At 43.5% G+C, this 24,506-nt stretch overlaps 1 protein-coding gene across 4 annotated transcripts in view; it reads left to right on the top strand.

Annotated features, from left to right (window-relative positions):
• LPAR1 (lysophosphatidic acid receptor 1) overlaps positions 1 to 24,506 on the top strand; it is a 273,989-nt gene that overhangs the window by 165,989 nt on the left and 83,494 nt on the right. The window contains exon 1 of one of the 4 annotated variants that reach the window (XM_073552443.1): positions 21,124 to 21,173. The exons of 1 other annotated variant lie outside the window; for it this stretch is intronic. The gene's annotated coding sequence lies outside the window, so the exon portion shown is untranslated. Of the gene's footprint in view, positions 1 to 21,123; positions 21,174 to 21,201; positions 21,532 to 24,506 lie in introns of those variants that run through there. 2 more of the 4 variants (XM_073552442.1, XM_073552440.1) reach the window with 2 other exon arrangements.

The raw sequence follows: 24,506 nt of genomic DNA, 5'->3' as shown, positions 1-24,506 counted from the left end.
GAGAGGACAATAATGGGATGCGAGGGGAGGAGGACAATGAGGGGTGTGGGGGATTGGGATATACATAATAAAGGAGACTATGTAATATATACCTGTATGTGTGTGTGTGTGGCTATATAACATCAATAATCTATATATATGTATATATACACACACGTAGCTTTGACGCCATAAAAGGAGGGGGGCCCGGACACATTTCTTGCACAGGGACCCCAAGCTGTCAGTGTCCGCCCCCTGTCCGCCAAAATAATTTGTACTTTCTGTTTTTTTTTCTGTCACATTATTAAAAATTAGTATTAAAAAAAGCCATTAGGTCTTCATCCAGCATCATCAAGCTAATACATACATATAGAGAACTGCAAGAAGTTGAAAGTCTAGAAATTTAGAAATAATAGCAGAGTTAGTAGCAGACTAAAAATTAGATCTTTGAGTGTAGTGTGGGCTCTTCGGATGCTTCCGAATTATCAACGACCAAAGGGGCGGCAAATTTTTCGACCGCCCCGGGCGCCACAAACAGTTGCTACGCCACTGAGTGGGATCCGTTGATGCTTTCCTGAGTTATAACCACATAAAGTGAGATTGGTCAGAAATTGAATTATAAAATTTGGCCTGGTCATTGAAGTCAAAATTGGCTCGGTCACTAAGGGTTTAAAGGGAAATTCCTAATTCCTTCCCTTACATAGCATCGAACATTTGGTTTTCAAAAGCAAGCAGTCTTAGCAAAAGTGTAACATAACCCAGCTCATTTCATTTTCGACAAAGAAAAAAATACATAAAAAAGAAAGGCTAGTTTGAATGAGACGTTACAGTAATGGATCACATGAAAAGCTATCATAAAAGTAGTAAACTGCAGAACTATAGACTGGACATCTGTAGGACATGTGATTTCATGAAAGCAGAGGTGTGAGCCTTCAAACAAAGGCCTATGCAACATTCCAATGTCTTCCCGGGAAATGATCTACCAGGAGATAGAGGTGACAGTCTGGGAGACTAAAGGCCCCGTTACACATAATGATGCCCCAGCGATCCGACATGGATGGCATCGCTGGGACATCATTAGGCTGATCGCCGGTGAGCTGTGACATAGACAGCCCCTCCAGCGATCAGGACCAGCGAGCATTCTGGTTTCCAATGTAAACAGCGGGTATCTAAGAGCCGCACTGCTCCTAGATACCCGCTGTTTACAATGGAAACCAGCGTGCAGCGTCGCTGATCGTTGATCTCCCGCTGCTACACGCAGCGATGCGTGCTGACCAGCAGGAGACCAACGATCAAAAAATGGCCCAGGACGATCCTGCACGATCAGCGATACCCAGCAGGGGGGCCGGTCGCTGATCCATGTCACACACAGCGATCTCACTGGCGAGATTGCTGTGGCATCCCAAAATTAGCAATCTCGCTGGCGATATCGCTGTGTGTGACAGGGCCTTTACATGGCTAGTCACCTTATTGGTAGCAGATGGTAAGCCCCATGTGCTAATCAATGTAGTTCTATATTATAGTAGTTACGTTTCTCATGGAGCTACATTTTTCATTTGTAGATTACTCCAACTTTTACTAAATATCACTAGTTATTTTTGTGGGTTGTGTTTATTTGCGCTGAATAGTATGGACAAAGCAAAGCAGATCTTTAGAAGAAATGAGCATCATAGTCAGATAAGACTTATACATACAGCATTTTACTGATGCCGGTCCTTCATACATACCATATGAGCTGCATGCTTGTGTATAGGGAAAAGGGCTGTGACTTTGTACAGCTAATTGGGTTGGGGGAGAGCTGAATAGCCATCAAACCAGGCTATTCCAAGAGGCTTAAACTAAATCAGTCAGCAGGTCTACCAGTTTTATGAATGGTCAGCACTGTATAGCTCCACCCACAGCACTGATTGGTAGCTGCGTACACTGTGCATAGGCAGGAAGTGGTCAATCAGAAGTGGGGGTGTGGTTGGACAACAAGGCAACAGGTTTACTAGTCCTCTAAGGATAATCTCCTGCTGATAAAAGAGTAATTCTAACAAATCTACAGCTAGGAGCCCAGTAAGTGACACCGCTGGAATCAGGGTCTCTAGCTCTACATTATGTTGCTCTTACATTGGGTAACAAAATCTTGAACTGGAAAACCTTAGAACAGGCAGTCCATCTCTCAGCAGCCCATCAGTCATCTGACTTTAGTGGCTGTAGTGCTTCATTAAGTGCCTTTTTTGTTTACAACTCCGCACATTTCGTTGAGGCGATCTTCACTTGAATAAGAACTGCAGCAGCTCTTTACATATTCCTGTATTCACCCTGGAGCTAGGTGAGGGGTTCAGTGACATACTAGACACAAGAGGTATAGGACAGTAATGACACTAGATGACTCAACTGTTATCACTCTATTTTTGCCTAACTCTGACAAAGTAGACAGAGTCACTCATGAAAAGTCCTGATGAAGGATGGAGTCATTGGCTAGGTTAGGATTTGTGGCTAAGTGCACATGGAGGTGCACGCCACTTGTTTAACGATTCTGATTCCTTAAGAAGCATGTGCTTCTTAATTATTTAGAAGTGTCTGTACCAGCATACCTCATCATCAAGACCAGTGTGAGCAACGCCAGACTTGAACAATCAGTGCCAATATGCTTATTCAGCATCAATATTCTAAGAGTGTGTTTTAGTTCTTGCCTCCTCAGTGAAATCTATAATTTTCCTCCCTTCATTGTAGGACGTTAGATCATGTGATCCTAAATCTGAAAACTAGTCTAGTATATTTGCCATGAGGCAGGATGTCAGTCTCTGACACTCTGAACTACAGGTTGAAATAATTATGTATCAAATCCCTGCTGGCAATTCTCAGACCCCTTCCTCATGCAGTGCCCCCACTACCTGTCACTCTAAGTGATCTCCTATGCAGCTAATGTAATAGGTGAAAGTCACTAACAAATATCTGCTTTTGCTGCCCACAGCGACCAATCACAGAGTAGCTTTCAATTTGCATTCTGCTTTTAAAAAATGTAAGCTGAGCTGTGATTAGTTTCTATTTCTGTTTGACAGTTTTTTATATCACATAGGAACGAAGACTCTGCAGTACACAGCCCACAGGCATACCTCCCAACCATCCTGATTCTATCGGGACAGTTCAAATTTTGACCCCCCCACCCGCTGTCCCACCTGGGAGTCTATTTTTCTCGCACTGCACTAAGATAAGCCGCACCCCCCCCATGCACCCCATCCTCGCTCTCCCGGAGAGACCCAATGCAGCCCCTCACACATACCTCCCAACCATCCTGATTCTAGCGGAACAGTCCCAATTTTGACCCCCCCACCCGCTTTCCCACCTGGGAGTCTATTTTTCCCGCACTGCACTAATATAAGCTGCATGCCCCCCCATGCACCCCATCCTTGCCCTCTCGGAGAGAGACCCACCACAGCCCCTCACAGTCGGCAATGACGTCACTGTGCTGCTCTGTGTGCACAGGACCTGCGATGAGGTCACAGGAGGGGAGGAGTCAGGGGTCACATGATCAGGGGCCTCAGTGTATGCAGAACACTGATGTGCTGGTTGTCATGGTGCTGGATGAGGAAAAGTTTATGTGTGGGGTCAGGAGGGGTTTACGGGGGTTGATTTAGCAGAGCTGTGTGTGTACAAGGTGTACAGAGCGGAGATGTATGTGTACAAGGTGTATGGAGTGGAGATGTATGTGTGTACAATGTGTACGGAGTGGAGCCGTGTGTGTACGAGGTGTACGGAGCGGAGCTGTGTGTACGAGGTGTACAAAGCGGGGCCTTGTGTGTACGAGGTGTATGGAGTGGAACCGTGTGTGTACGAGGTGTATGGAGTGGAGCCATGTGTGTATGAGCTGTACGTAGTGGAGTCGCATGTGTATGGGGTGTGCGGAGCAGAGCCGTGTGTGTACAAGGTGTACGGAGTGGAGCCATGTGTGTACTTGGTGTACGGAGCAGAGCCATGTGTGCACGAGGTGTATGGAGCAGAGCTGCATGTGTACAGGGTGTGCGGAGCGGAGCCGTGTGTGTATGGGGTATGCGAAGCGGAGCCATGTGTGTGCAAGGTGTACGGAGCACAACCATGTGTGTACTTGGTGTACAGAGCGATATATGGAGCGGAGCTGTGTGTGTACAAGGTGTACAGAGCAGAGCCGTATGTGTACTTGGTGTACAGAGTGGAGCCGTGTGTGGGTGTACGGAGCGGAGCCGACTGTGTACGGGGTGTGCGGAGCGGAGCTGTGTGTGAGCAAGGTGTACGGAGCGGAGCCGTGTGTGTATGGGGTGTGTGGATCTGAGCCATGTGTGTACAAGGTGTACAGAGCGGAGACACATGTGTGCAAGGTGTATGGAGCAGAACCATGTGTGTACTTGGTGTAAAGAGCGATATATGGAGCGGAGCAGAGCCATGTGTGTACGAGGTTAACGGAGTGGAGCCATGTGTGTACTGAGTGGACCCGTGTGTGTGTGAGGTGCAAGGAGTGGAGCCATGTGTGTACTGAGTGGAGCCGTGTGTGTGCGAGGTGTACGAAGCAGAGCCATGTGTGTACGAGGCATACAAAGCGGTACCGTGTGTGTATGAAGTGTGTGGAGCTGTTTGTGTACAAGGTGTATGGTGGGGAGCATTCATACCTCCCAACCATCCCGTATCCAGCGGGAAAGTCCCGATTTTGAGAGTTTGCCCCGCTGTCCCGACCGGGACCTTACTTTTCCCGTGGACACGGGAGTACATGGCGGAGCCCCGAGGAGCACTTTAAAATTTGCAAATGACGTTCCACCGGAAATGACGTTCTAGAAGCTGACCGGAAATGATGGAATTTCGGGAGGAGATTGTGACGGAACCATGGAGGCACTTCAGGGAATGCTTCAGATCCATCACCGTGTCCTCCGACAGAGCGGACAGTGGAATCGGCTTGGAGTCGGGGATGCCGGCCATGTGAGTGGATCATGATATGTCCTGCATCGTGAGGCTCAGGTGGGCACTACAATGGGAGCTGGGCTGCTATAGTATCTTTATAGAATCTTTCTTTCTCTCTTTGTTCTTTCTCTCTCTAATCTTTCTTTTTTTATTTCTCTCTCTCCCTGTTCTTTCTTTCCTCTCTTTCTCTCTCTTCTTTCTTTCTCTCTCTTCTTTCTTTCTTTCCCCTCTTCCTTTATCTCTCTCTGTTCTTTCCCTCTTTCTTTCTCTAGTCTTTCTTTCTTTTTCTCTCTGCTTTTTCTTTATCTCTCTGTTCTTTCTTTCTATCTTTCTTTCTTTCTTTCTTTCTCTCTCTGTTCTTCCTTTCTCTCTCTCTGTTCTTTCTTTCTCGCTCTGTTCTCTTTCCTTCCCCTGATTCTTTCTTTCTCTCTCTGTTCTTTCTTTCTTTCCTCTCTTTCTCTGTTCTTTTTCTCTCTCTGGTCTCTTTCTTTCCCGTCTTTCTTTCTTTCTCTTTCTCTTTCTCTGTTCTTTCTTTCTTTCTTTCTTTCTTTCCCCTTTTTCTTTCTCTCTCTGTTCTTTCTTTCCCCTCTTTCTTTCTCTCTGTTTTTTTATTTATTTCCCCTCTCTTTCTCTCTCCCTCTCTGTTCTTTATTTCTCCTCTTTCCTTTTTTCCTCTCTCTGTTCTTTTTTCTGTCCACTCTTTCTTTCTCTCGCTGGTCTTTTTCTTTCTTTTTTCTTTCTTTCTCTCTGTTCTTTCTTTCCCCTCTTTCTTTCTCTGTTCTTTCTTTCCCCTCTTTCTCTGTACTTTTTTTTGCTCTGTTCTTTCCTTCTTTCTCTTTTTTCCCCTCTTTCATTCTCTCTCTAATCTTTCTTTCTCTCTCTGTTCTTTCTCTCTCTCTGTTCTTCCTTTCTTTCTCTCTGTTCTCTTTCTTTCCCCTCTTTCTTTCTTTCTTTCTTTCTATTCTTTCTTTCTCTCTCTGTTCTTTCTCTCTCTCTGTGTGTTCTTTCTTTATTTCTCTTTCTCTCTGTTCTTTCTTTCCCCTCTTTCTTTCTCTCTCTGTTCTTTCTTTCCCCTCTTTCTTTCTCTCTCTGTTCTTTCTTTCTCCTCTTTCTTTCACTCTCCCTCTCTGTTCTTTCTTCCCCTCTTTCTTTTTTCTCTCTCTCGCTGTTCTTTTTTTCTGTCCCCTCTTTCTTTCTCTCTCTGTTCTTTCTTTCGTTCTTTCTTTCTCTCTCTGTTCTTTCTTTCTTTCCCCACTTTTGGACACACTGATGAGGGACAATACTCCGAAACAGCTGTCTGTGGATGGATACCATGTTTTGGCATAGGTGGTTTCCTTCATTGAAGACTGCCCTTCCCGTGGTTGTTCCTTCCCAGGGAAAGACCTGGCTAGTTATTGCTTGCGTTGAGAAACGTGATGGTGTCTCCGAGGCTTGTGTTTTGCATGTTTTTGCATATTTCCCATAAGGGATGGGGGCATTGCTGTAGAGTCACTGCGTTGAGAAACCTGTGATGGTGTCTCCGCAGTGTTGGATGTTGATCTCCATGAGTTCATTCATCCTCATTTTTCACAGTCCTTCTCTCTTATGACCTCATCAATTTCAAGCCTTTGCATGCTACCTCAGCACCAGCGTGCAGGCTAAATTGTAGGTGCTGCAGGTAGCAGAGCGCATAATGCCGCCCCCTGTTCACAGCAGCTGTCTGCCGCCTGAGCCACAGGCTCAAATGGCCTCATTATAGGTGCGGCCCTGGGCTCACCAGGCACTCCTGTCTTTTCTATGAGCAAGCCACTGCTAGATATTTTTGTGGTGGCTAATCTCTGGGAGAAAAAAAAGGGTCAAGAGTCCAAAATTGGGATGTTGGATTTTTCTCTCCTCCAACATTATCTGTCAGTCAATCCTGCCGATATTAGCGGGTTCGGCATAAGTTAGTCTAATGTATATGGGCCATTACAGTCAGCCGATTACACAACTGCTATTCATACTCTGTTAGAATTGGAAATGAAGGATTTTCTTTTAGTCCTGCTTGATGATGTGTCTTGTTTATAATCATTTCTTAGACATCTGGCTGTGGATAGCACACCAATCGGTAAATGTAGGTTTCTGCAAACAACAGACTTAACTGCTGAATTCTATCCACAAAAATAATATTTATGACCTTAAATAAATAATTACTTAAACCGCATAGACAAACAGTGAAGGCTTTAACAGATATGTGGATTTCGCTCCATGTCGCAAGATGCTGCTGTTGTTATTTTTTTAATTTAAAACATCAATTTTGCGTAATGTTGGAAATGAAATGAACAGCTGCTGAAAAAGGCAACACCCAAAAATAAAACTGAGACAGCGGAATTGTAACAAGAAGATACAGAATATAATCACATATCATCCCATGCAATGAAACCTATAATATGAAACTCAAAGTCAGCCCGGAGTATAGTGTGGGTGGTCGGACTAACTGGCTTAGAGTCATTCATTACCACATGGTATTCAACACTACAATTCTAGAATGTTTTTATGTTTTGTTTTTTACGTAACACTTTGTGGGTTTATTTTGTCCAATTTAAGGTCTAGCCTCCATCACTCTTCAAAGCCAGCACCCCAGGGACAGACTGAGTACTTTATACACTCAGTCTCTTAAGTCCTGTCTTATAAAGCCATGACCCATAGGCTTCTATAGTCTTTGATGTTTATAGCCTTTTTATTTAAGGTGTACAAAAAAACGTTTGAGAGATAAAAATGCAGCCATTCAGAATTAAAATACAAAAATGGGGTAAGACGACCCATTTATAATTCCAAAGCAGTTGGAATTGTGCATTCTGATGAACTATTAGCCCAGAAAGGCTGGGGTCAGACATGCGGGTGTGATGCGAGAAACTCACGCGAATCTCCCCCATCAATACCCGACACTGCCGCCGGCACTCGGGACTGGAGTGTGCGGCTGCATAGAAATACATGCAGCCGCACACTCCGGGCCGAGTGCCAGCGGCTGTGTCAGGTATTGATGCAAAATACCTGACACTGCGAGTTTCTTACATCACACTCACAAGTGTGACCCTGACCAAAGAGCCTAAATATTGGTCTTGCACAGGGGCCCTAATCTATTTAGATTTACTGAAGCTATCACATGACCCCCAACACCTAAGCCAACTGTACTGGTCAATGCCAGGAGATCCAATATACTTAATTACTGACTCACTAACATATTCAGAAACTGCTTGGTATACTCCGACCATATCATCATTAGATCACTTTGTTGTTACACTGGATTTAGATGGCATGATTAGAGTAATTAAATGATCGCCAACTGGATACACGCATGGCAATTGACGTAGTTTGTTAGCAGTTAAACAAGCTGTCCACAATTTTATGGGCAATGAAACAACTGCTCTGTGCTCTTATGTATCGTGTTATCGACAGCACAACTCTTGATTACATGGGGTGATGTGCTGCCAATAACTACCTTTCTTAAGCAAGCTAAAAAATTATTGCACATGATGAACAAACTCATTCCACAATTATCAGCCCATCTAAATGGACCTTTGCATCAAAGAAACATCTTACTGAAGTTCTTGTTTAATCATATTCGCAAACATATTGTGATAGATCGACTCACTCGGTTGCACACGGAGGTAGACACCAGAACGCTGTCTCTTTAAATCTCTCACTGGTTTATTTAAAGATGCTGCATAAGCCAGTGCAGAGTTAGAGAAAATAGACACGGCCTTTCTGGCCTAAGGAAATACAAAACATAACATACAGCACAGTCCGTTTTGTTGCGCGGGACTGCATGAGAGCAACCATACACTGGTCCAGCTTTTCCTTATCAGGGCAGAAAGCACTGGAGTTCCTCTCTCCAGCCCTACTGATCACAGACTGCCTCAGAAGGACAACTATTTAAATCCCTGACCACACTCTGGGGTGGAGATATGGTGAACAACCTCCCACCCGCAATATGGTTGTTCAGGAAAACCCAGCCCTTTTAATATGGCTGCTTAACCCTTCTCAACACTGAGTGTGCTGGAGCAAAACGCCTTGGTTTCAATAACTGAAGCTAATAGCCTCAGTGAAACATATCCCCCCTCCATTACTTTGCCCGTGACTTTGTCACACTATACAGTGGGGAATAAAAGTATTTAGTCAGCCACCAATTGTGCAAGTTCTCCCACTTAAAAAGATGAGAGAGGCCTATATTTGACATCACAGGTAGACCACAACTATGAGAGTCAAAATGAGAAAACCAATCCAGAAAATCACCTTGTCTGATTTGAGATTTATTTCGCAAATTATGGTGGAAAATAAGTATTTGATCACATAAAAACATACAAGATTTCTGGCTCTCACAGACCTGTAACTTCTTCTTTAAGAGGCTCCTCTGTCCTCCACTCATTACCTGTAGTAATGGAACCTGTTTGAAATTGTTATCAGTATAAAAAACATCTGTCCACAACCTCAAACAGACACAAACCAAACTCCACTATGGTGAAGACCAAAGAGCTGTCGAAGGACACCAGAAACAAAATGTTAGCCCTGCACCAGGCTGGGAAGACTGAATCTGCAATAGGCAAGCAGCTTGGTGTCATAAAATCATCTGTTGGAGCAATAATAAGAGAATGGAAGACATACAAGACCACTGATAATCTCCCTCAATCTGGGGCTCCACACAAGTGTGGGGTCAAAATGATCATAAGAAAAGTGAGCCAAAATCCCACAACCACACAGGGGGACCAAGTGAATGACTTGCAAAGAGTTGGGACCACTGTAGCAAAGGCTACCATTAGTAACACACTATGCCACCAAGGACTCAGATCCGGCAGTGCCAGACGTGTCCCCCTGCTTAAGCCAGTACATGTCCGGGCCTATCTTAAGTTTGCTAGAGAGCATTTGGATTATCCAGAAGAGTATTGGGAGAATGTCATATGGTAGAAACAAAACTCGTGTTTGGAGGAGACAGAATGCTGAGTTACATCCAAAGAACACCATACTTACTGTGAAGCATGTGGGTGGTAACATCGTGCTTTGAGGTTGTTTCTCTGCATAGGGACCAGGATGACTGGTCCATGTACATGAAAGAATGAATGGGGCCATGTATCATGAGATTTTGAGTGCAAATCTCCTTCCATCAGCAAGGGCATTGAAGTTGAAACTTGGATGGGTCTTCAAGCATGATAATGATCCCAAGGACACTACTAGGGCAAAGAAGGAGTGGCTTTGTAAGAAGCAAATGAAGGTCCTGGAGTGGCCTAGCCAGTCTCCAGATCTCAACCCCATAGAAAACCTTTGGAGGGATTTGAAAGTCTGTGTTGCCCAGCGACAGGCCCAAAACACCACTGCTATAGAGGAGACCTGTGTGCCAACCATGTGAAGACTTACAGAAAATGTTTGACCTCTGCCATTGCCAACAAAGAATAAATAACAAAATATTGAGATGAACTTTTGTTAATGACCAAATACTTATTTTCCACCATAATTTGCAAAATATATCTTGCCAAATCAGACAAGGTGATTTTCTGGATTTGTTTTCTCATTTTGACTCTCATAGTTGTGGTCTACCTATGATGTCAATTACAGGCCTCTCTCATCTTTTTAAGTGGGATAACTTGCACACTGGGTGGCTGACTAAATACTTTTTCCCCACTGTATACGGCTTTTATAAATTTTTTTAAGCTCATTCCAACATGGGAACAGATCCCATAATAAGCGAAAAAAAACTTTCCTAATTTTCCCACTGGGTTATTTTCCTTGTTTCAGCAATCAACTGATCTCTCCAAACACTGGATTGTAACGAGCTATCATGGACTTTGCCTGAATGAAACATGAAAAGAAATGAATGTAAATGTAAAGGCAGTGATTTTAGCTTATTGTACAAGTATTTACCCCTTAGTAGATATTTTAAATATTGGTTCGAAATAGTATAAAGAGAACAGCCCACTGTGGTAAATAATGATCAACTGTAAATCTTGAAATAATTAACAATTAAGGAATGAAAGACAGATGACATCTGTGTGGGTTAAAATACTAGGTACCCATGTTTACAACTGTGGTGGTACACCTTAAATATTGTGGGTAAAGGGGAACCTCAGCAGAAGACTATGCTATCATTGACCAAAAAACACTTTAGAAAGTCCAAAACTGACATTGCAACCTTACCAGTATACCAGTCCAGGATACCAGTCCTGCAGACTATATTAAGACATTATTGTACAGTTCTACAAAGTGACTTACATTCCTTCTATTGCAGTCGCTCACTTTTCATGTCTTTCCAATCCAGCCCAGACCTCCATGACAACTTCTTACATCCCCGACTCATCTGCAGAGTTTATAACAAAGGCACATTTGACTTTTCAAATTTCCAGTATCGTCCCCATCTATTCCCAATTTTTTACCACAATGCTGAGCTACTACTGCAGTATCTTTCCTGAATAGGACACATTCACACGGTCAGTATTTGGTCAGAATTTTCCATCAGTATTTACATAGTTACATAGTTACATAGTTTTGAAGGCTGAAGGAAGACCTTATTTCCATCTAGTTCAGCCTATTTTTAGTGCAGCTGTTCTGCATTGTTGATCCTGGGGAAGGCAAAAAACCCACAGAGTAGAAGCCAATTTTCTCCATTGGGAAAAAAGTTCCTTCCCCAAAGCTGGGTCAACCATCTACCTATAATATTATGTTATTCGTAACCTTCTATACTGTTACTCACAAGAAAAGCATCCATTCCTTTCTTAAATTCATTCAGTGAGTTGGCCATCACCACTTCCTCAGGAAGAGAATTCCAGAGCCTCACTGCTCTTACCGTGAAGAACCCTCTTCTATGCTGGTGCAGAAATTGTCTTTCCTCCAAACGAAGAGAATGCCCCCTTGTTCTTGTCACAGTCCTTGGTACAAACAGTTCATTGGAGAGATATCTACAGTGGGGCAAAAAAGTATTTAGTCAGTCAGCAATAGTGCAAGTTCCACCACTTAAAAAGATGAGAGGCGTCTGTAATTTACATCATAGGTAGACCTCAACTATGGGAGACAAACTGAGAAAAAAAAAATCCAGAAAATCACATTGTCTGTTTTTTTTTCATTTTATTTGCATATTATGGTGGAAAATAAGTATTTGGTCAGAAACAAAATTTCATCTCAATACTTTGTGATATATCCTTTGTTGGCAATGACAGAGGTCAAACGTTTTCTGTAAGTCTTCACAAGGTTGCCACACACTGTTGTTGGTATGTTGGCCCATTCCTCCATGCAGATCTCCTCTAGAGCAGTGATGTTTTTGGCTTTTCGCTTGGCAACATGGACTTTCAACTCCCTCCAAAGGTTTTCTATAGGGTTGAGATCTGGAGACTGGCTAGGCCACTCCAGGACCTTGAAATGCTTCTTACGAAGCCACTCCTTCATTGCCCTGGCGGTGTGCTTTGGATCATTGTCATGTTGAAAGACCCAGCAACGTTTCATCATCAATGCCCTTGCTGATGGAAGGAGGTTTGCACTCAAAATCTCACGATACATGGCCCCATTCATTCTTTCATGTACCCGGATCAGTCGTCCTGGCCCCTTTGCAGGGAAACAGCCCCAAAGCATGATGTTTCCACCACCATGCTTTACAGTAGGTATGGTGTTTGATGGATGCAACTCAGTATTCTTTTTCCTCCAAACACGAGAAGTTGTGTTTCTACCAAACAGTTCCAGTTTGGTTTCATCAGACCATAGGACATTCTCCCAAAACTCCTCTGGATCATCCAAATGCTCTCTAGCAAACTTCAGACGGGCCCGGACATGTACAGGCTTAAGCAGTGGGACATGTCTGGCACTGCAGGATCTGAGTCCATGGTGGCGTAGTGTGTTACTTATGGTAGGCCTTGTTACATTGGTCCCAGCTCTCTGCAGTTCATTCACTAGGTCCCCCCGCGTGGTTCTGGGATTTTTGCTCACCGTTCTTGTGATCATTCTGACCCCACGGGGTGGGATTTTGCGTGGAGCACCAGATCGAGGGAGATTATCAGTGGTCTTGTATGTCTTCCATTTTCTAATTATTGCTCCCACAGTTGATTTCTTCACTCCAAGCTGGTTGGCTATTGCAGATTCAGTCTTCCCAGTCTGGTGCAGGGCTACAATTTTGTTTCTGGTGTCCTTTGACAGCTCTTTGGTCTTCACCATAGTGGAGTTTGGAGTCAGACTGTTTGAGGGTGTGCACAGGTGTCTTTTTATACTGATAACAAGTTTAAACAGGTGCCATTACTACAGGTAATGAGTGGAGGAAAGAGGAGACTCTTAAAGAAGAAGTTACAGGTCTGTGAGAGCCAGAAATCTTGATTGCTTGTTTCTGACCAAATACTTATTTTCCACCATAATATGCAAATAAAATGAAAAAAAAACAGACAATGTGATTTTCTGGATTTTTTTTTCTCAGTTTGTCTCCCATAGTTGAGGTCTACCTATGATGTAAATTACAGACGCCTCTCATCTTTTTAAGTGGTGGAACTTGCACTATTGCTGACTGACTAAATACTTTTTTGCCCCACTGTATATTGCCCTCTGATATACTTGTACATATATATTAAGTCTCCCCTAAGTCTTCTCTTTTCTAGAGTAAATAGACCTAATTTTGATAACCTTTCTGGGTATTGTAGTGAACCAACTCCATTTACCTTTTTAGTAGCCCGCCTTTGAACCCTTTCAAGTTCAGTAATGTCTTTCTTGAGCACCGGCGTCCAAAATTGCACACAATACTCCAAGTGTGGTCTGACGAGTGATTTGTACAGAGGGATAATTATGTTTTCATCTCGTGTCCCCAGACCTCTTCTAATGCATCCCATGACCCTATTTGCTTTGGTGGCAGCTGCCTGACACTGGGCACTCCAATTTAGCTTCTTATTGACTAAGATGCCTAAGTCTTTTTCCATGTCTGATTTCCCCAGCAGTTTCTCATTTAGTAAGTAATTATAGCATCTGTTTCTCCATCCATATGCATAACCTTGCACTTATCTGTGTTAAACCTCATTTGCCATTTTTCAGCCCAATTCTACAATTTACTCAAATCTGTCTGTAGTTGCAAACTATCCTCCTTTGTGTTAGGCCTGTTTCACACTTCCGTTTTTGATCATCAGTCAAAATCCGTAGTTTTTTTAAAAAAATGGATCCGCCATTTTATTTGGCGGATCCGTTTTTTTCCCCATTGAGTTGCATTACTGGCGGATCTTGACGGATGGCCATCCGTTGGATCCGTTTTTTTGCGGATCCGCCAAATTTTTTGCGTCCGCCGACATGCCTGGACGGACCATGCAACCTTTTTTTGCTGCAGGATCCGCAATTTACATTGCACATGCCCGGAGGAAGGAAGTCAGCTGGAAATTTAACCCTGAAATCCTTTCTGGCAGACGGAAAATATTCTTCTCTCTCTCTCTCTCTCTCCCCCCCCCGGGCTGCGGTTCCTTTAAAATTCTTCATTCAACGGATCCGTCAAAAAAAACGGTCCGGTGGCATCCGTTCACATCAGTTAGCAACGGATCCGCTTTCTGCCATTTTGGCGGATTTTAACTGACACAAAAAAACTGAAGTGTGAAACAGGCCTTAACTATCTTACATAGTTTTGTATCATCTGCAAATACTGATATTTTACTGTATAAGCCATCCACTAGATCATTAATAAATATATTAAATAGTAGGGGGCCCAATACAGAACCCTGTGGTACCCCACTAGTAACCCTGGCCCAATCTGAGTATGCCCCATTAATAACCACTCTTTGTTTTCTATCACTAAGCCAGCTACCTACCCATCTACACACATTTTCCCCTAGTCCAAGCTTTCTCATCTTACTTACCAATCTTTTATGTGGGACAGTGTCAAATGCTTTAGAGAAGTCGAGATAAATGACATCCAATGATTCTCCTTGGTCCATTCGAGAGCTTACATCCTCATAGAAGCTGATCAGGTTTGTTTGACAGGAGCGATCCTTCATAAATCCATGTTGATATGGAGTTAAACATTTATTAACATTGAGATATTCCATAATGGTATCCCTTAGAAACCCTTCAAAAATTTTACCCACAACAGATGTTAAGCTTACCGACCTATAGTTTCCAGGTTCCCTTTCACACTCCTTTTTGAATATTGGTACCACATTTGCTTGCCGCCAATCAAAAGGAACAGACCCTGTTCTATAGAGTCTTTAAATATAAGGAATAGAGGCCTGTCTATCACATTACTTAACTCCCTTAATACCCGAGGGTGAATGCCATCAGGGACTGGTGATTTGTCAATTTTAATCTTACTAAGGCGGTTCTGCACTTCTTCTTGGGTTAGGCAGGTAATACTTAATGGGGAGTTTACATTATCACTCTGCATTTCCCATGGCAAATCCTTTTCCTGTGTGAACACTGTTGAGAAAAAAGTATTTAAAACATTTGCTTTTCCCACATCGCTCTCTATGATTTCACCCTCATTGTTCTTTAAAGAGCCGACACCATCAATTTTAATCATTTTACTGTATATATAATTAAAGAATAGTTTGGGGTTTGTTTTACTTTCCTTACCAATGAGTCTCTCAGTTTCCACTTTTGCTAAATGTATTTGTTTTTTACACATTTTATTTTTTTCTCTATAACTTTTTAATGCTTCTTCATTGCCTTCTTGTTTTAGCTTCCTAAATGCCTTGTTCTTGTTATTTATTGCCCTTTTTACATCCTTATTTAGCCACGTTGATGTTCTCCTGTTCCTAGCCCTTTTATTTCTGTACGGTATGGCTAGCTCGCAGTGGGTGTGTAAAACTGATTTAAATATTTCCCATTTATTTTCTGTGCTCCTATTTTTGAGGACATTGTCCCAATCAATTCGGCGAAGGTCCTCTCTAAGCTGATCAAACTTCGCTTTCCTGAAATTCAGCGTTTTTGTAACCTCCTTCCAGGGCACCTTACTGAAGGACAAGTGGAATTGTATATTGTGGTCACTGTTCCCTAGGTGACCATCGACTCGTACTTCTGTTATTCTATCTGGCCTGTTGCATAAAATTAAGTCCAGAAGGGCTGTTCCTCTAGTTGGGCCCAGCACAAGTTGTGACAGATAATTATCCTTGGTTACTGACAGAAATTGGTTTCCTTTCCGAGATACGCAGGTTTCAGTTTCCCAGTCTATGTTGGGGTAGTTGAAGTCCCCCATAATAATCTCCTCATTGTGATTTGCTGCTTTGTCTATTTGTTTCAATAATACATTTTCAGTGGCTTCTGTTATATTTGGTGGCTTATAACAAACCCCTATGAGGATTTTATTACTTTTCCCTCCTTGTATCTCCACCCAGTTATATGGTAAACTATTATTATTATTATTATTATTATTAATAATTATAGTGCTATTTATTCCATGGCGCTTTACATATGAGGACTGGGGTATACATAATAAAAACAAGTACAGTAATCTTAAACAATACAAGTCACAACTGGTACAGGAGGAGAGAGGACCCTGCCCACGAGGGCTCACAATCTACAATAATAAAGACACAGCCAGAATAAAGTCCTTTAATTGAAATATTCACACAAACCCTTTATTGAATCTTAATTTATCATACTTACTGAAAGCCTAATCCCCGACTCCCTCGTCTCCTGCAACAAAAATAAAATAATAAACCAACATAAATACTCCCTGCCTGACATAGTCCATTTATGCAGTGTCCCACAACGATCTCACGTGTAGAACAGTCACATTGGGAGTTGCATCACTGAGAGTTCACCGGAGTTTGTGCTCTCACTTAGGGCACTACCGCTGTGTGAGAATTTTCTCACGCAGCTGTGCCGCAAGTCACAGCACGAACTCCCATGACCTTTGACGGCAGCACAGTGATACACTGCAGGAGGATTATTTTCTGTCAGTTGATCACCGGAGGCTGGATAGAATGGTCAAATCTCCTGATGTGACTGTTCTCCACGTGAAATCGTCATGGGACACTCGTTATTAAATCGACTACAGCAGAAGGGCAACTATATGTTGGTTTATTATTTTATTTTTATTGCAGGAGTCGTGGGCATCGGGGATTAAGTGCTTGGTGAGTATGAATGTTTTTTTTGTTTTACAATTGAACACAATCGCCCGATAATGGGACTACTGTCCCATCACCGGCTCATTCTGTCACTGTTATATGTGACAACAGACAAAGCCGGATGGGAGTTGTGGTCCCAACAGACGATGCCTGGGTACACACAGACACCCACAGACAGACACCTGCACACATACACAAACACCCACAGACAGACATGAACATATTATCCGCTTACACATATTCTCCACCTACACACATATTCTCCGCCCACACAGACACACACACACATATTCTCTGCCCACACTCTCTTCCTCCTTCCTTTCTGCGGAGTTTTTGGCATGCAAATAGAAAATCCACAAACCTTTTTACACCTGTGGTTTTGCTGCAGATTTGACTGCATCAATATAAGTCAATGGGTGCAGAAACGCTGCAGATCCGCAAAAAGGAAATTGTCACATCAATCTGTTGTGAATACACTGAGCATGACCTGCGGTCACCTCATCACTGGCATTTTTCCATGGTCCAGAGGTCACTGCAGTTCAGGCTGTGAGGGAGCGCAGCTTCAGTGACATCACCAATGGTCACTGAATCTGTACTCGCAGCCAGGGCGGTCGCATCTTGGCACCGTCCAGGTTGAAAACTATTTTTCCCCCAGATATGGATTACGACGTGGGACACAACGATGGACAGGTATGGTATATTGTTGTTTTTTTACTTTACTTTTATTACAGGAGATCGAGGGCTTTGCAGGAATTAGGTGAGGTTGTAAGTATGGTTTAATTAAGAATATTAAAGGAGTCGTTGTCTTTATTTCAATTAAAGGATTTTTTTCTGGGTGTCTGTGTTTTCTTTACAATTTGACTATGGGGTTAGTAATAGGGGTGTCTGATTGACTCCTCTCCATTACTAACCTCAGGGCTTGATGTCACAAAGGTGACATCAACCCCAACAACTATTACCCCTCTTGCCACCGCTACAGGGCAAGTGGGAAGAGCAAGGCTAAGTGCCAGAATTGGCGCATCTTAGAGATGCATCTTTTCTGGTGTGGCTGAGAGCTGATGTTTTTAGCCAGAGAGGCCAGTATCCATGGCCCCTTCCTAGAATATTAATATCAGCCTGCAGCTGTCTGCATAGCCTTTGCTAAGTCATTTTTTGGGGGTCCCCCATTTTAATAGCCAGTAAAGGCTAAGTATACAGCTGTGATCTGATATTAATAGCCTAGGAAGCTCCATGGGTATTACCACCTTCCCAGGTTATAAACATCGGTCCCCAGTCATCAGCTTACCCTCTGCTGACTTGTGTGGGAGTTCAAACCATTTTTTTAAGAAAAATAATCTTTTATTAATTAAATATATGTTCTGTAAATTGCACACGCACTGTACTAAAGGTATTTATCACTGACATCTATATATCTACTTAATCCATTTGTCTTTACTGTATGTAATCCATCTCTCCCATCCTGTTGGCTCCTGCAGTGATTTTACAGAACCCGGCAGAATCCCGGCTTTTCTTCTATCAGTCTCTCTGTGCAAAAAAAATACAGTTATATGTGTGTGTCACTGACATATATATATATATGTATGTATTCAACGTATATATATCTATTCTTTTCTAACCTGTCAGTGTGATTTTACTGTAGATCATGCATGAATTGCCGGATTTTCAAAGGACACCGGTGTGTAAAAGTCGGACAGCAGTTGCATGGTGCGAGTTCTGTAGGATTTTTTCTCGCACCCATTGACATTGTATTGGGGAGTCTTGTCCGAGATACGCAGCAAATCGGCATGCTGCGATTTTTTTCTCAGTCTGATTTCAGCTGAGAAAAAAAAAATTGCAGATGAAATGTCACCTATCTATCTATATAGAGCTCTGGCAAAAATTAAGAGACCATTTCCAAATGTTCAGTTTATCTGATTTTTCTCTTTATAGGTATATTTTTGAGTAAAATGTAAATTGTTCTTTTAGTCTATAAACTTCTGACAACATGTCTCCGAATTTCCAAGCAATACATTTTGCATTTTTTTTTTTACAAAGAAAAATGATCAAAATTAACCCCCCCAGTGCTTTCAGACCTCAAATAATGCAAGAAAACAAGTTCATAATCATTTAGAAACAACAATACTAATGTTATAACTCAGGAAGAGTTCAGAAATCAATATTTTGTGGAATAACCAAGATTGTTAATCACAGCTTTCATGTGTCTTGGCATGCTTTCCACCAGTCTTTCACACTGCTCCTGGAGCAAAAATGTAAGCAGTTCCTCTTTGTGTGATGGCTTGTGACTATCCAACATCCTCTTGATTATATTCCAGAGGTCTTCAATGGGGTTCAGGTCTGGAGAAAGGGCTGCCCATGACAGGGTTTTGATCTGGTGGTCTCTTAATTTTTGCCAGATATATACTGTATATATATATATATATATATATATATATATATATATATATATATATATAATATAAAGCTCAAAGTGTGTGTATGTATGTATGTATGTATGTGTGTGTGTGTATGTCCGGGATAGGCATCCGCACCGTCGCAGCTACAGCCACAAAATTTGGCACAGTCACACGTCTGGACCCCGAGAGCGTCCTAAACTATTTAAGCTATGTTGTGAGGCAAAATTTTAACCCCGCGCGTTCCAATTCACCAAACAATTTTGCCCCTATCTACATACTGGGGGAAAAAGTGTGTGAGTGTCAAGCCCCGCCCCTCATTGTGATGTCATAATGCCCCTATTTGCATACTGGGGAAGCAGTGTGTGCGTATCAAGCCCCGCCCCTCATTATGATGTCACAATGGTGGCCATGGCGACGCTGGTGTCATCATAGGTCGCAAGCCCCACCGCCGCTCATTATGATGTCATAATGGTTGACTATGGGATGGAGGATGTGTGATGGGTATATGGGCACTGGACTATGGGATGGAGGATGTGTGATGAGTATATGGGCACGGGACTATGGGATGGAGGATATGTATATGGGCACGGGACTATGGGATGGAGGATATGTATATGGGCACGGGACTATGGGATGGAGGATATGTATATGGGCACGGGACTATGGGATGGAGGATATGTATGATGAGTATATGGGCACTGGACTATGGGATGGAGGATATGTATGATGGGTATATGGGCACTGGACTATGGGATGGAGGATATGTATGATGGGTATATGGGCACGGGACTATGGGATGGCGGATATGTATGATGGGTATATGGGCACTCGAATATGGGATGGATGATATGTATGATGGGTATATGGGCATGGGACTATGGGATGGATGATATGTATGATGGGTATATGGGCACGGGACTATGTGATGGAGGGTGTGTATGATGGGTATATGGGCACTCGAATATGGGATGGAGAATATGTATGATGGGTATATGGGCATGGGACTATGGGATGGTGGATATGTATGACGGGTATATGGGCACTCGAATATGGGATGGATGATATGTATGATGGGTATATGGGCATGGGACTATGGGATGGATGATATGTATGATGGGTATATGGGCACGGGACTATGTGATGGAGGGTGTGTATGATGGGTATATGGGCACTCGAATATGGGATGGAGAATATGTATGATGGGTATATGGGCATGGGACTATGGGATGGTGGATATGTATGACGGGTATATGGGCACTGGACTATGGGATGTGTGATGGGTATATGGGTATGGGACTATGGGATAGCGGATATGTATGATGGGTATATGGGCACGGGACTATGGGATGGCGGATATGTATGATGGGTATATGGGCACTCGAATATGGGATGGATGATATGTATGATGGGTATATGGGCATGGGACTATGGGATGGATGATATGTATGATGGGTATATGGACACGGGACTATGTGATGGAGGGTGTGTATGATGGGTATATGGGCACTCGAATATGGGATGGAGAATATGTATGATGGGTATATGGGCATGGGACTATGGGATGGTGGATATGTATGACGGGTATATGGGCACTGGACTATGGGATGGAGGATGTGTGATGGGTATATGGGTATGGGACTATGGGATGGAGGATAATTATAATTTGTTATAACTAACCACAGTTAGTTACTATGCCCGGGCAGCGCCGGGCTCTTCAGCTAGTATATATATATATATATATATATATATATATATATATATATATATATATATGTGTGTGCGTACTGAGGAAATAATCCAGCCCCTAATTACAAGCTGCTCTAGAGTCGGTCATGGCTACCTCATGTAAAGACCACCTGGCCAGGTAATACAGACGTGCTACTAGACGTGGCAGTGCTGCCCCCAGCTCTTCCTGATGGATGTGAGAGTCACAGAGTGTTAGATGCCACATCGCTGGTCTATGGCTCTCAGCTCGCACTTCCCTCCTGCCTCCAGCTGAGCACAGCCGGGTGTGCGCCGCCCAGCGAGCAGTCTCCCCATTGGTCAGTGTGCAGAGGCTCGCCGGCTGCCGCGCCTCCTGTGCAGCGCCGGTGAGTAGCGCTGAGCTCGCCGGGAGCCCGAGTCATGGTCCCCGCTGGCTCCGGAGCTCGCACTGCCCGGTCCCGGGATGTCCTCGCTGCCGATGTGACTTGGGTGGAAGCCGGGCTGGATGTTGTCCTGTGGTATGTACCAGTGCGGGGTCCTATAACAGGCAGGACTGGGGGCTGCTGCTTGCTTATTAGTATGATCTGGTGAGCGCTGGACCACTATCACATAATACTCTGATTACTTCTGTGCTCTCACCTGCTGCTGTCTAGGAAGTAGATGCATTAATCTTAGATATTTATGTCAGTAAAATCTCTGAAACCATTGGAATGCTGCATTCTTTGGAAGAAAAAAAAAGAAAAAAAAAAAAAAGATTTCCGTGTACACAGAAAAAACTGATTAAAAACTTTCCGATTCGGCCACCTCCTAGAGTAAGAATCCCGTGTGGAAACAACAAGCTCACCGACGGGTTAAAATCGTCGCCTCCTCTTTCCGCAAACTTTTCCAGCGTAAATCGACCTGTGGTCCACTTTCTAAAATCCCCGGCGTTTGCGCCTAATCGGTTGCGGGCTTCGCCTTATGCAGTGCAGAAATTAGCATCAAGCTGCGCCTGTGACAAATGTGGAAATGTTGGAGAAATCCCCATCCATCCCGCACGGTGTGGCCGCACGCTCAGGGCAGTCTACAAAGAATCATTCGTCCAGAAAACTACGATGATTTTTTTTTTTTTCTCACTTGCGATCCATTTACAATCCATTTTCTTTCCGGCAGCTATTAATCATTTACAGGAGCGTTTCCAGTTTCCTATGTTACAGAACCGTAAAGATCGGACCCCGCACTGTGGTGCCATATGGTTACCTAGATTTTTTTCGCACCCATAGACTTTAATGGGAGAGCATCATCCGATGTGCAGAAGAAGCTAGTGTGTGCTGTGACTTATATTTTTTTTTTTTTTTTTTTTTTTTTTTTCCCGTAAGCAGATTTGCCCAGTGGAAAAAAATCGCTCTTCCGCACTGCCCCGTTGAATAACATCGATCCGATTGCTGTCCATTTTTTCTCATGGACAGCAGTTGGACCGAAAACCCGATCGTGTGAACATTCCTTCCAAGGCTTGTTCACAAGTCCTTTTTTTATGTCCATTTTGCTCACCGATGACCCTCGTACCAGGAGCTGTTCACGTGTCAGATGTTTGATATTGATCATTGTTAGTCTACGGATAGATAGGAGAAAGGAGAGAAACACTTGCTTTTTTTCTGATGAAGCTCTGATGGAAATCTGATGAAATTCGGTCTGATTTTTCATATGGCAAAAATGCTGGCGTGTGAATGAGGCAATGCTCACACACATCGGGCTTGTTTTAGAAAATTCTGCCGCCATTCCATACACCAGAATGGGGTTGTAAAAGTCTATGGATGTGCTGAAAACCCCCCCTATCCAGATGTTTGTCCCGTTTTTCAGCCACAGAGGTTTTTGCAACAAGTCTGCCACGCACAGATGTTATAGCCACTGCCCAGTTCTTGTACGAGCCAGATGCAGGAATGGCCTCTGGATCACCCCATCGGTGGGTCCTGTGTCGGTTCGGCTTTGGGGATCACGTCTGCACCTTCTAGACATTCACACTGCACGTTATTAGTGACAAGCGAGCGTCCGCGGATAAGGTGTTATCTGATCGCCCTCGGATAATATGTTCGAGTCCCAACACATTCATGGATTGCCTAGCAAACAGCCTCGGGGATCAGACCTAGTATTCGAGCACACCCAAGATACTTGACTAGCACACGAGCATGGCGGATAACACCATATCCCAGCACGCTCGCTTATCACTAATTATTATTAAATGTTTGCTTTTTTTGGGGTGGTGGATGTTTATTTTATTTTTTTTTAGAATCTGTAAATGTTAGCACGATCTGACCAAATTCTGGTTCTCATGCGTGGCATAGTTCAGTAGCTTATCCCCCACCTGGCGGGAGTCTTGTTGGAGGACATAGCGCATCCTAGTCGGTAACTACCAACTGGCATACATTAGAGCAGTATACCAATCCTGAAATGTCTGCCCCATTGTATGGACAGCATCAGGTGTGCTCACATCTAGGTGTCGCAGCCCCAGTGTCAGGCTGGTTTCACATTTGCGTTTTTTAGCGCTGGAAAAAAACGCATATGTGCGCATGCGTTTTTTCCCCTATATTTAACATGGGTGCGCATACCTGCGCGCTTGTAAGCGCATGTATGCGATTTTCATGCGCTGCGTTTTTTTGGGGTGTGTGTTTGTATTTTCCAGACGCAGCATGTTGCATTTTTTGGCCCTGCAAAAAAGCGCATGCGCACATATGCGCACGTTTTGCGCTAAAAATGGCCATTATAGCCTATGGATGCGCATATGTGCGCACTGGCATGCTCATGTATGCGTTTTTTTGCATATGCGTTTTTTTTTTTTAACCATGGAATTTAGGGGTTTGGGTTAGAGTTAGGGTTAGTTAAGGAGGTTTAGGGTTAGGGTCAGGGTCAGGGTTAGGGTCAGGGTTAGGGTTGGGGTTTGGGTCAGGGTTAGGGTTAAGTATGGTTTGGTTAAGGGTTAGGGTCAGGGTTAGGGTCAGGATTAGGGTTAAGTATGGTTTGGTTAAGGGTTAGGGTTAGGGTCAGGGTTAGGGTTAGGGTTAGGGTCAGGGTTAAGTATGGTTTTGTTAAGGGTTAGGGTCAGGGTTAGGGTCAGGATTAGGGTTAAGTATGGTTTGGTTAAGGGTTAGGGTCAGGGTTAGGGTCAGGGTTAGGGTTAGGGTCAGGGTTAGGGTCAGGGTTAGGGTTAGGGTCAGGGTTAGGGTTAAGTATGGTTTTGTTAAGGGTTAGGGTTAGGGTTAGGGTCAGGGTTAGGGTTAGGGTTAGGGTCAGGGTTAAGTATGGTTTTGGTCAGGGTTAGGGTTAGGGTTATGGTCAGGGTTAGGGTTATGGTCAGGGTTAGGGTTAGGGTCAGGGTTAGGGTTAGGGTCAGGGTTAGGGTTAGGGTCAGGGTTAGGGTTAGGGTTAGTTAGGGTTTAGGGTTTGGGTTAGGGTTAAGTATGATTTGGTTAAGGGTTAGGGTCAGGGTTAGGGTTAGGGTCAGGGTTAGGGTTAGGGT

The sequence above is a fragment of the Dendrobates tinctorius genome, unplaced genomic scaffold (genome assembly GCF_039654945.1).
Source record: "Dendrobates tinctorius isolate UK_male_01 unplaced genomic scaffold, ASM3965494v1 ptg000191l, whole genome shotgun sequence".
Taxonomy (NCBI): Eukaryota; Metazoa; Chordata; class Amphibia; order Anura; family Dendrobatidae; genus Dendrobates; species Dendrobates tinctorius.
Note: the sequence above shows the minus strand (reverse complement) of the source record. Positions and strands in the feature narration are given on the sequence as shown.